We start from the raw sequence: 14,077 nt of genomic DNA, 5'->3' as shown, positions 1-14,077 counted from the left end.
ATCAAGTGGTGGGGAATCTGCACCACAAGTTCTTTTGAGTTTGGAAACTGACTGTCCCATTGAAGTGATTTAATATAGAGGAGCATTCAGCTCCTGTGATGAATAATTATTTGAGAGATGTTTTTACTTGAAGTCTGCCACTGTACTAGTCTGTGGTTTTCAGCCCCCCCCCCCCACACTCATCTGTATAAGATGGTGGTAAGAGACTTTTGATTATGCAGAAGTGTTTTTTACCTACAATACAACCATTTTAAGGTCACAACAGTTTTGTACTATCCTGTAAGTTTGCATACTAATGCTATTTAAGTTCTGATGCACAAAATATGCACTGCCTGTACGCCAGGCATCCAGTAAAAGATTGTTCTGTTTTTTAATGGCCAAATATATCCCTATTCTTGAACATTTATGAGAAATTTAATGAAAGAGAAATTAGTTTATTTCGACTAATTGGAAGTTTCTATTACCCACCAGGATACAAAACAAAATGCCATGCAGAAAGACCTTTGTTACCTGTACTACTTTGCTGCCACTGTTTAGTAGTGTGACACCTAAGGAAGACAGAAAGAACCATTTTATTTTGTTGCACCCCCTCAGTAGTGCAAGATCTTTGAGAAAAAGATAACAGTTATCTGCTAGTATTATTGTTATTATGTCATTGTAAGACCTGAGAAAGAGAGAGAGGACTGTCACATGTTTTCTTGTACTACAGCATCTAACTAGAAGTAAAAACTGTTTTGTTAAGTTGGTTAGACACTCTCAGGGTCTAGAGTGACAAGTAATGTAAACCAAAAGTAGTGTATTTTTTAGACTGTCAGTATAGTAACTTGTTCCTGTGAGACCAAGAAAACCAGAATGAATACTATTATGGTCAGAAGAATAGTAACCTACAAAAAACTGTCACTGTTTGTGTTTTCACCTGTGCCTTTATTCTTGTTATCTTGTTGAGTTCTTCCTGCATATAATTTATTACTGTGGTGTGTGTGCGTGTGTATGTGTATGTCTCTCTCTGTGTAAATATATACATTTATATATGTGTATATATATAATGCTATTACAATGAAAACACGGACTGCCGAAATCCTTTCCCTGTGAAAGGAACCACTTGACCACCATGAAAAAAACCTAAATGGACCAAAATTAAACCAACCCAAGTGGGGGGGGGGCTTTACCCCTCACACCCACCTTACTAATATATATCAACTTCAAAAGTACATAACACTGAAGAAAGGGCAAAGTTCACTATGGTGGCCAAGTGGTTCCTTTCACAGGGAAAGGATTTCAGCAGTCTGTGGTTTCATTGAAATAGCATTTCGGAGAAGTGGAGTCGGCCAACTAGGTTTTGTTGAAATGTCATTTTGGTGATTCAGCATAGACCCATATATAGTTGAGTTCATCTTGCATCCAATTTGCTATTTCTCTCTCTCTCTCTCTCTGTATGCATATTCGTGTGTGCATGTCCATACAGCAGTGTTAGCAATGACCTCTGGAGACTCACTGTGTTATTTCAGTATAATTTATTTAGTGACATTGTACAAGTTATGTAAAGTGACATCATACTATTTCAACAACAGTATACAGGATGCTCATCATTCAGTCCAAATGAATGACTCAAATTAAGTCTTGTGTAAACCAATCAAATTCACTATCTGTCACAGCTGAGATGCCAGTGCATTGATACTCACTCTATCATATAAAACAAGCCCCTGCCTCTCTATATTTCACAGTGCTTTCTTTTGTCTTTCAGACAGGCTCATACTTCTGTTTAACTGTCTGTCTGGATCTCTCTCTCTCTCTCTCTCTCTCTCTCTGTCCTTCCCTTTTATAAGAAGAGAGGTGTGGCCTTTGACAATTAGGGCAGGTGTGTATCTTCTTCTCTGCCTACCCCAAGACTCTGTCTCCATAAACCATAGCACAGAAGTTAGGTGGTACAGTACCACCTGAACCTCCCCTCTGATTAGGTCTGTAGAAAGGAGCATTACTGCACAGTCAGAAACCATCTCAGCTGCCTAGGAACATAGTTTGGAGTACTCCAAATTGTACATCATCTGCAAATATGTCAGACTTGGAAAGAGACATAGCATCCTGATCCTGTAATACTATGCACAGTTGTCTGTGACAAGAATTCTTCTAGTTTCATCAGTTTGATTGCTTGGTTTCAGTATACCAGTTTTGCTGCTCGGTTAGTCTGTTATGGGCTGCACCTAGAGACTTACTCATGGTAACTTTGATTGTATAATGTGTGGATCAAAGCACATTATCATATATATATTTATTTGGGGTGACATATTCTCATAGTAGTTTTGATTTCCCTATTTTTAATTCATTTTCAACTTGAATGTTCTAATATTTCATTTTTAGGTCAAGCAGGGAACTGTTAATCTTTTGTAGTCTTTGCCGCAATTTTCCTTTTTACTTTGTAAATACACAATGTAAGTTGAGGTTTTAGATCGATTTTATTTTGTCTTTCAAATTCAAACAAGTCCCTTAGTTATTTTTTTCTTTTTGATTTGTGATATATCTTCACTTACGACTTTCAGGATTTCTTTAACTATGTGACAGTCATGATACTGGGTTCCCATTAGACTTGTCTGTTTTAGCATCTATTACTAAAATCATTGTTTATTGCTTGGATAAATATTATACTGCAAAACTGAAAGAACTGCATAAAGAAACATGCAATTACAATTTAGATAAATCTGTAAATGTAGCAAGTCTACTTTATGTGCTCGAAACCTGAAAAACCCAAATCAAATAGCACGGCACGTAAAGTGCGAACCACGAATACGTCCAACGAATGAGCCGCGAAAGTGGAAATATCGCATTTGCATAGTTAGCCCATCTGCGGTATAGCTCCATAAGGTAAGTGTGCGATAGTTATGGACCTTAGGGTTAGCGAGGGGTTAAGGTAAGTGCATAGATAGTTGTGTATGTGGGGTTTAGTGTAGGGTTAGCAGTAGGGTTTTGGTGCTTTAATTTAGGGTTAGAAGTAGGGTTTTGGTTAGTGTATGTATGTGTTCTTTTATTGTGTTTGGGTAGGTAATGTGTTGCGGGTGGTGGATTGGCTGACTATGACGGTTCGAGGTTTTAAATTTCGTGGTTTAGTATGTTTGACATATCCGCAGTTCGCTCTTTATGTGTCGTGCTATTTGGATTTGGGTTTTTCATGTTTTGAGCGCATAAGTTAGACCCAATGTAGCTGCTAATAACATTTTGGAAGGAATAAAAAGTTGTCTGTACCTTTATCTCCTTAACACTCTAATTTCAAACTGTACAAATGGAATAGTAAAATGCCATAAATATTTTTGTATAAATACCCACCCGTTAAAAATTGTTACTTATTAATTCTTCAATTTACCTTACAGCCTGCTTTGTTGATGAATCTGAGGTAATGAAAATAATGAAACAGGAGCGAATTAGCTTAATGTTATGGTTTACAAGCTTAAAAGGGACTGCAATCTCTTCCATATATAAAATTGTATCTCCTAGATAATGCCATAGGTTTTTATTTTCATAGGAATTAACTTTCTTGAGTGACGTAAGCCAGGGAACCTTGTTGGCTAGGCTTACTTAGGCCCTTGGGCTGATAGCCTAGTACCTACCTATGAACCTAAGAACCTATTATTATTCCAACAAACCCAGGAGCCCTTTTTAAGCCTAGCCATGATTTCTAAAATGGATATGACATGTTTTGATATCCAGGGTAATTTTAAGGGTGCTATGTAGGCTTGGGCATGGGTGATCAAGAATTTAAAGTCTAACTCTGTCTAATAGAAAGATAGGTGTGAAAACCAGAGGTAAATTTGTGAATCCCCATCTATTGGTCCAAATTATCCTTGAACTGGGTTGGAGAAGAACTCTGCTTTACATAGATGGGCAGCCTGTTCCAGACAAAAGGTGGTCTCTGAGACACATACCTTTCCCTCCAACATGTTCTATTTATGTTGCAGAGGAGGTTTAGATCAAAGTAATTCTGATGCTGTATGTTTCATGGATATGCAACAGTATGCTTTGTAGGCCATAAATAGATCACCTCTCAGCAGCCTGTAAGAGACTAAGTACAGGTATTGGGCTTCTGAGTGGTCCACGTAGGATATTTGTTTACTCTCTTACACTTTTTGTGAAAAGCATTTGTGGATGCTCCATCTGTTGCTTATGTTTGGTTAGGTAATACCAAAGAGGAAAAGGCACTAAATGCATTCAGTCCTGTGAAGACTTGAACCCTCAACCCACCTCACCTAAGAGTCTACCACACATTTAATTTACTCACTAAGCCACAGAAGCAATAAGTGAATTAGAATTCCTCCAATATGCCTGCAAGTGTGCAATAAGATTGTGAGTAAGTGCATATGTGTGTGTGGAGTACATTTGAGCATTTGTTTTTGGTGTGCGCATGAGCGTGTGATTCGTGTAATAGATCTGGCTTGCTAGAGGCAGTGTCAGTTGGTGTATTCACATGTGTGAAAAAAACTCATTTAGTTTATCTCTGAACCAACAGATAAAGTTACATATTAGCAAACAGAAACATAAATCTTATGGCTAGCAGTAATTGCTCATATACATAAATTTCCATGCTAGTAGTTAAAGAAGAACAATTAGCAAGTGATTCTCTTTCAACTGGAAGGCAGTAAATGTCGTACATTTACACATGGTGGTGAAAGAAAGCATCTGATCCTGTTAGCTTAATAACAGTGGAAAGAAAAGTGTTCTGCAGAATCCTAAGTTAAAATTGGGTAGCATTTCTAGAGGGAAACAGTCTCCAGAACAGCAGCCAACATAATGGAAGAAAAGAATCTAGAGGCATTGATCACATCTAAATTGGACCACTATGTGCAGAGTGACAGGACAATGGTAAGTAGAATGCTAGTGTGTATCCTTATAAAGATACATTCTGTGGGCAAAGAAGCCATGCTCTCACAGTACAGGACCTTTTGTCAGAATACATCTTGAGTAACAAGTTCAGTTATAGAGTTCATATAAGGACATTGACATCAAGCTAATGTAAGGAATCTAGAAATATCCATGGAATGGAGAGGAAGGCATATGACAAGAGGAGCTAGAATTCTTCTCACTTATGATCTGAAGTGATGGGGAAGCATGACACTGGCACAAAACATCATATCTGGTAGATGTGAAGGAGTGACTGTAAAGAAGTACAAAGTGATAAGGAGAGGGCATAGGCAGCAGATTTTAGGGACTAGCTACTTCCAGATGTATTTTTTACAGAATGGATTGCTGACACCAGAAAACATTATTGATTGCATTGTGTGAATAGTGAACATAATTATCATACATGTGTTTATTAGGATGGCATGTTCCACTGGAATTTTTGATTTTCCTATCTTGAAAACCATTCTCAGCTTGAATGCTCTGATATTTCAGTTTTAGGTAAAGTATGGACCTGTTAGGCTTGTGCAACTTCTGCCACAATTTTTCCTTTTCATTTTGTAAACACAGTTTGGATTTTAGATGGACTTTTATTTTGTCTTTCAAATTCCAACCCAAGTCACTTATTTTGCTTTTTGATTTGCAGTGCCTCTTGACTTAGGACTATCAGGCTTTCTTTAACCATAGGACAACAAGCATACTGGGTTCCCAGATTAAGAACTGTATGTTTTAGCATCTATTACTAAAATCATTATTTTAGCCTAGCCATGCTTTATAAATTGATATACAAGTTTTGATACTCTATGGTTATTCTAAGGGGTATATTTAAGATGTATAAAATTTTTAAGAATTATATAAATAAATATGTAACAACAGTTTAGATTAATGCATAAATGCACCTGCTAATATAATTTTGGAGGGACTGAACAATTGCCTATACCACTATATCCTTAACATTCTAATTTCAGACTATATAATGCAATAATAAACTGTCATAGATGTTTTTATATAGACACCCAGTCATTAAAAATTGTTCTTTACTAATTATTCAATTTAACTCACACCCTGCTTTATTGATAGGCCTGAGGTGAGGACATTGCAGCAAATTAGCTTTATTTTATGGCTTACTTGCTTAAAATCAACAACAATCTTTTTGACATATGGAACTGCATGCAAATATAATTTAGACCTTAATGAATGGTTAATAGGTCATAGTATGATACAGATTATATCCAATAATTTGCAATACAAAAACTAAGAATTATCTTCTTTTCCCGGTTAGGGGTCGCCACAGTGGATCACCTGTCCGCTCATGATTGGCAGTGCAGTTTCATGGTGTTGAGTTGCCAGCCCGGCACCCAACCTTCCACTGAAGGCACATGCACACACTCACACCTAGGGCCAATTTGGAGTGTCCAATCCACCTTTAGCATGTCTTTGGAATGTGGGAGGAAACCAGAGCACCTGAAGGAAACCCACGTGACCACAGGGAGGACATGCAGGCTACACACAGAAGGCACACCAGCTGAGGATTGAACCGGAGAACCTCTTGCTGGGAGATGACAGTGCTAACCACTGGCACCACTGTGGCCACCCAAAAACTAAGAATTATCTAGTACTCTTAATTTATATTAAATCAATATTAGAAAAGCAAAGAATTATCTTATTTAATTTAACTGGCATTATATAAAATAATATTTTAGGATAGATCAGTAAAACCTAAATAATATTGGAATAGTTTAAAATAAATTATTTAAACTTCAGAGAAACAGACAAGTCAATATTAATATCAGCCAGAAAAAAATGCATCCTGTTTATTTTTTTTTATTATTAATGTACATGGGTAGCTCTTCACAAAATTTACCTCACTTCACATACACTTGAAAAGATATTCAGAAAAGAGTGTAACTGATGCTGGAGATGCAATATAACAATCTGTTAACCAGATTTCAAATACTTGCTGGTGTAGAATTTTCAGATCATTTTAAATTAATTAAACATTTAATTGTAAATTAAAAGAATACACAGGAGCAAAGCAATGAAGGAGTGTAAGATACTATGTCCCATGAACAAATACACTCGCAAAAAGATGTAGTCCAACACTCTCGAATCAGAATATGTAGATATATTTATTATTGCATTGCAGGTTAGCACTTTCGCTGATAAGCTTCTTCAGACCTTATACAATGAAATAACTAAAAACACAACTTTAAATACACAAAAAGGCGCCAAATTTGAAACCCAAAACACGCCTCCTTATTAATTAATACAATTCATATACAATAAATATCAACTAACCATTATTAAAATTTTTGTTAAAACCAATGCTCTAATTAACTAAAAATATATATTTTTAGCTTAATATATTAATTGAGTATAATGTATAAAAATATATATATATAAAAATATATATAAAAAATATACATATATACAATACTATTCATAATAAAATACATTAGTTCATCTACAGTGCAACATGAATCAAACATAATACTATTTTATTGACTGGAAACTTTACCAATGGCCATCAATGAGATGTATTCCATTATTTATTATATTTCAAGCTTCTCAACTTTAATAGTGGTCTTAAGGGAACCTTACCATTAAGTCCTGGTGGCATATCAGACCTGAATTTAATAATCCATTGTGTCTCTCTGGCCTCTGTATAGTTATCAATATCACCTCTCCTATGTGTGGTGTAAATCTGTTCTAGAATCCTGAAAACAAAGGAGTGGTTAGTACCTTCATCATGGACATGCTTCGCTAATGCATTGTGCAAGTTTCCTTTTCTGATATGATAAGTGTGTTCACGAATCCTGTCTCTAAGACAGCGATTCGTTTTTCCTATATAAAATGCTTGACAAAGGCCACAAGATGCCATGTATACCACATTCCTGGTCATGCAGTTCCCACTGGCCCTTATTTTAAAATCACCTAAACCTAATGGGTGTATAAATGTGGAGTCTGTTGAAATATAGGAACACAAGTTACACATATTACAAGGTCTAGTGTGGAATTGATCCATATACTGATCACTCCTTTCTGGCCTAGGGTAACATAGAAGGCTCTTCAGGTTCTTTTTGTTCTTATAAACAAACTTTGGTTTGTCTCCAGTAATTCCTTTAATTTTCGGGTCCACTGATAGGACATGCCAATGCTTAATAAATATATCTTTAATCGGACCTATATCTTTAGTATAATACACAGGAAACAATACTTGTTGAATGGTCCTACATGAACCTTCATTTGTCATAACTTCATCTGTATTATTAGCATTTCGTTCTTCTAAATTATTAGAAAAATAGGGCTTAGCCTTTGTAACCCTTAAATCTAACATATCTGTTGTAATTGGCTCAAAATCAGTTGTATTATAACATCTTTCACTTAACATTTCTTTAAGTGTATTAAAGTCCTTCTCATAGGTTGTATCTATAGGAGTGTACCTGGATAGACGTATAGCTTGTCCTCTCACTATGTTTTTATATACATAGCCGGGATGCATACTATATCGATGCAACAATGTATTTTTATAACATGGTTTGCGGTATAGTCCTGTATTAATCATACCATTAGCCATCTTCTCAACATAAATGTCTAAAAATGAAATATAATGATCCGACCATTCAAACGTGAATCTCAAAAATTCTGTGAATGTATTGATCTCTTCTATAAACATTTCTAATTGTGTGGATGTACCTTTCCAAATGAGGAATAGGTCATCCACAAAACGCCTATAAAAGGAAACATGTTCCCTATACAATACACTCTGAAACAAAAACCTACTTTCCCATTCAGCCATAACAAGATTGGCGTAGCTATTGGCACATGAAGTGCCCATAGCTACGCTATCTCGCTGAAGAAAAATTTTGTCCTGAAAACAGAATATATTTGAACACAACACTATCTCCAACAAATTAAGGAGCAATTCAATGTTCATATTTGTAGTTGAACCAACTCTCTTCAAGTGGCTGCCTATCATATCTATGCCTTCCATATTTGGTATAACTGTAAATAGTGATTGGACGTCCATAGTGACGAATAAGATTTCATCAGAATCAAAAGATGGACCGATATATTGATATAAGTCCAGCAAAAACTGCTTAGTGTCCCTAAGAATGTAACAGTTGGAATCTACCACTGGTCTTAAAAGACTTTCAATGTAGATAGACAAAGGTTCAGTGGACCACCCCCTCCCTGCCACTATTGGTCTCATTGGTGGTTGGGTGGGGTCCTTGTGCACCTTCGGAAGTCCCTGTATGACCGGTATCAATGGATGTTGTACAAATAAAAAGTCAAACAGGGACTGATCAATAATGTCATCTCTATGGAGAGTTTTTAAAGCAGTCTGTATATTCATTATTATAGAGTCCACTCTTACATCAGTAATTAATTCATAAAATCTCAAGTCTCCTAACATTGTAAGCATGTCATGTTGGTACCTATGACTATCAAACACTACAATTCCACCACCCTTGTCTGCTGGGCGGATAACTATATCCTGTCTATTACGTAGACGATTTAAAGCTGTTCTTTGTTTATAAGATAAATTGCATCTATTCTTATTATTAAATGTATAACGTCCCTTCATTTTGTAAAGGTCGTCCTCTACTAATTTACTATATGCCGCAACTAAGGGGTGTGTCGTAGGTATAAATGTACTTGGTTTTCTGAAAGAAGGGTGAGGAATAACCTCCCCTCCATTAAATGCAATCTTTAAAGACAAATTTCTAATAAATAACTTGAAGTCCCTAAGTGTTTCCTCATATCTACTGTATGTGGTAGGAATAAAAGTGAGTCCCTTTGATAAAACCTGTAATTCTTCCTGACTCAGTTCATAGCTAGATAAATTAAAAATTAGGTTGTTTTCCTCACTTCCCACATTTTCTTTATATTCCTGTTGGGCTGTCTGTCCATTGATATTTTCCGTTTCTGGCGCCCCCTGCTGACGGAGCGCGTTCTCCCTTCTCTCATTAATGTCCTGATAGGGAAAGGGTTATTGCTATTGAAGGTTTGTTCAAAGTTCAAACCTACTAAACTATTAGTATTACTACTGTCAGCACTAGTGTCTATATTCATTCTCACTGTAGACAAGTTCATAACTTTTCTCCTAACTACTACTTCCGGCTGTAAAATCTCTCGTGTAGCTGCTGCCCCTGCATTATCCATATCAGTCTGTGCTGTTAATGTAGGAGCATTATCATTATTAACATTCTGATTCAAAGCAATTACATTGTCACAAGGTTCATCATTAACTATATCAAGTGTCATATTAGAGACATTTCCATTCACATTCACATTCATAGGGATACTATCATTGCTCATTACATTAATGTCCGTATTAGCTGTAGAAGCTGTTTCTCTATTAGTATTTACTGTACCCCTAGGCCAAGTGAATATATGGCCTAATTTGAAATCATTACTGTCCCTCTGTAATTTCGCCCTCTTCTGATTGAGAAGGCGTCTTTCGAATTGTAAAACATTGTCCAACAGTACATTACATACTTGATCTACAGCAGAGACAGGATATTTAGCATAAATGTCTGAGCGTTGTTTTTGTATCTCCTGTCTCAGCGTTTCCTCAATGGGACTAAAAAACCTGTTTAGCAACCTCATATAATTGAGGCTTACCTCAATGTTCAGTTTCTGCCACTCGTACAGTAGCTCCGGATATGCAGTGCCTGTGGTGGGCATCTTAAGCACTCGCAGCCCCCTCGGGATAAGTCCACGCTGTATGCATACCTCAAAGTGCTGCCTTTGGGTCTGCATTCACTTCAGTTTAATCAAGTCCTGCTCCATCCTTTCTGTCGCTAAGCGTAGTTCCTCCCTGTTGTAAGTCGAGCCGTTATCCACATCATACAAGCCATCCTGTTCCCCAAATGCTGCAAGGGGATTAGTGTCCATTCGCAGACAATCCGCTAAACGGTCCATTGCAGGACGTGACATCACTGGAACTTCCTGGTTGTTTCTTACGATATATGGTAATTCAACTGGCTGTTGCACCCCTTCCATCATGCCTCCAGGCGGAATAGATGAGCTGATAAGTAAATTAAAACGACTGTGTCTTCCGCTCGGAGTTAATGCTCCGTTGTAAATAGCAAGAACAAAGTAAATTAAAAGAATACACAGGAGCAAAGCAATGAAGGAGTGTAGAATACTATGTCCCATAAACGAATACACTCGCAAAAAGATTCAGGTCTGACATGCCACCAGGACTTAATGGTAAGGTTCCCTTAAGACCACTATTAAAGTTGAGAAGCTTGAAATATAATAAATAATGGAATACATCTCACTGAGGGCCATTGGTACAGTCTCCTGTTAAATAAAATCATACTATGTTTGATTTATTTTGCACTGTAGATGAATTAAAGTATTTTATTATGAATAGTATTTTATATATGTATATTTTTTCATATATATTTTTATATGTATATATTTTTATACATTATACTTAATTAATATATTAAGCTAAAAATATATATTTTTAGTCAACTAGAGTATTGGTTTTAACAAAAAGTTTTAGCAATGGTTAGCTGATATTTATTGTACATGAATTGTATTAATTAATTAGGAGGCGTGTTTTTGGGTTTCAAATTTGGCGCCTTTTTGTGTATTTAAAGTTGTGTTTTTAGCTATTTCATTGTATAAGGTCTGAAGAAGCTCATCAGCGAAAGCGCTAACCTGCAATGCAATAATAAATATATCTACATATTCTGATTCGAGAGTGTTGGATTATATCTTTTTGCGAGTGTATTCATTTATGGGATTTAGTATTCTACACTCCTTCATTGCTTTGCTCCTGTGTATTCTTTTAATTTACTTTGTTCTTGCTATTTACAACGGAGCATTAACTCTGAGCGGAAGACACAGTCGTTTTAATTTACTTATCAAAACATTTAATTGTGTTTAATGTTCCAGTCCTCTATCTATAAAATGACTAAAAAAAACTTTTTTGTTTACTAGCCATTGAATAAAAAATTATTTCAAGAAACTAGAAAAAAAATAAGTGTTCAGCCTTCCTTCAATTGAGAACTTGCACAATTTTATTAAATTGGCTTCCCTATACATACTCAAGGTTGAACTGCTTAAGTGTCAGTAGCCTGCAGAAAAAAAGATGAACAGCATAATGCTGAATGCTTTTTCCAATATAAATCATTGCTAATGCAATTTTTAATTGTGTGCCAGCAATGATTCACTTATTTAGGGAGATGTCTCCATTTTCAAGTTGGTGCAAACATGCAGTTGGTATAAATAAGTATAGGATGTGGGCTGGCTTGCCCCCACATCATGGCCTGCATGGGGGGCTTGCCCCCTCTACAAAAAAAAAAAAAAAAAAAAAAACAAGAATGCAGAATCTTTTTGGTCTTTTGGATTTTGGGCATTTTTTTTTTTTGTTTTGGAACTTTCAGGAAGTTGGCATTTCAGAGTAGAACCTGATGATTATAAGTTGTAGTTCAAGATATATTTGTTATAAAAATGCAATAAGACTGTCCTGTGGAAACTTAATTACACCCATTTTATTATTTCAGCATTGCTGAATAGAACTTGCATTACATTAATCACATTGTATGTTCTATCAAATACCAGATAGCTTGCATTACATGAATCACATTGCATGTTCTATCATCGACCCCATGTCCGCGAAAAGTCACAATGCCGAATTCCGATATTGTTGAATTACATCCCAAATTTGACCTAGGGACAAGCGTTAACATGAGTTGACATAGGGACAAGATTTGTACTTCGACAATATCAGAGTTTGACATTGTCACCATCCAACCTCTGGACTTCGTGCAAAGTGAGTTTGACTGAGTCCACTTCAAGATTATGATAGTAAACTGAGTTTACCATAGGTTAAATAATGTTGTTAGTTTAATATCCAGAGCTAGTAGTTCATAATAGAAAATTACTATTTTAAGTTGTTCAGATCATTTAATATTTGTTCAAAATATTAAAACAATGACTTTAACTAATCAAATTATTCAATAAAATATTAAAATTAAATGGAACTTGGATAGAGGGGATGGAATAGCAATCTTTATAACATGCAAACATCAGGTTTGAGGTCAAAGAAGAGAAAGAGCACTGACCAAGAATGGATCAAGTGTGAAGTAAGGGTTAGAGACTAAACTAAATGGCCTGGTATAGAAGATAGATCAAGAAGGGAGAGCAGTCAGAACAGGAAATGAAAAGACAGGAAAAAAGGAGATGGGTAAGAATATGGTTATATTCAAGGGAGATCTGAATCTGGAAAAAATAGACTGGGAAAGATAGCTGGAGTTGATTGATGTCTTGCACTATGATAGGTACAGGCAGCTGGTGCAGGACTGGATAAGAAGGTATAGAATTCTGGATGGTCTTAAATGACATAGAAGAGGCCATGGATATTCAAATTAATGCACTGTTTGCCAAAACTAACCATGCCACTATGTAGTTTAAAGTAGAGAGGAGGGATAATAATAAAAAGACAGAAATGATGGTGTGTGCTGTAAAAGACTGAATTATGATGGTTTAGGAAAGGATATCAATGGGACTTGTGTTACAAGTGTAAAGTCGGGAATTTCCCAGGCCACCAACCATTTTGGGTACCCCAAATACTGGAAAATATAAATTAATGGTGAACACTCTCCATTTTCTTAGTAAAGTATAAAGCAGGCAGTTGGAGAAACATAGAATGCTAATTATGCCAAATTATCTATTGTCAATCCACCTGAACTTGCAGTTACTTCTTAAAAACCAATACAAGGGTCTTGAAAGTCACATTTGAGTGGTGTTTTTTCAACATGGTTCCAGATTATTGTACCCAGCTTTGCTCTGTTGGGATCGTGTATGATGTGATATAAATTGACTCTAATCCTTTGGTCTTCCCTCTCTTTTCTTCTACAAAATACACTTTTTTGCTTTGTGTGCTTCAGATATGATAATGGCTTCCCAGGCTATGAGCAATAACTTCATAAAGAAACAATGGAGCCTGGTTATGGATTATGTTACGCTAATGCTCTTAGTTTACATTTCATGCTTTGATGACAAGTAGTTAATTCTACACTAAATTTATTAAATCTTCACTAGAACTATTGATCATAGTAGGGGCAGTGGAATGTGATGCTTTTTCTCCACTGGACTGCCAGTCTGTCAGCATAAAAAAAAATATATATATATATATATATATATATATATATATATATATATATATATA

Source organism: Protopterus annectens, chromosome 2.part2 (genome assembly GCF_019279795.1).
Source record: "Protopterus annectens isolate FY-2018-M chromosome 2.part2, PAN1.0, whole genome shotgun sequence".
NCBI lineage: Eukaryota > Metazoa > Chordata > Ceratodontiformes > Protopteridae > Protopterus > Protopterus annectens.
This window is presented reverse-complemented; position numbering follows the sequence as displayed.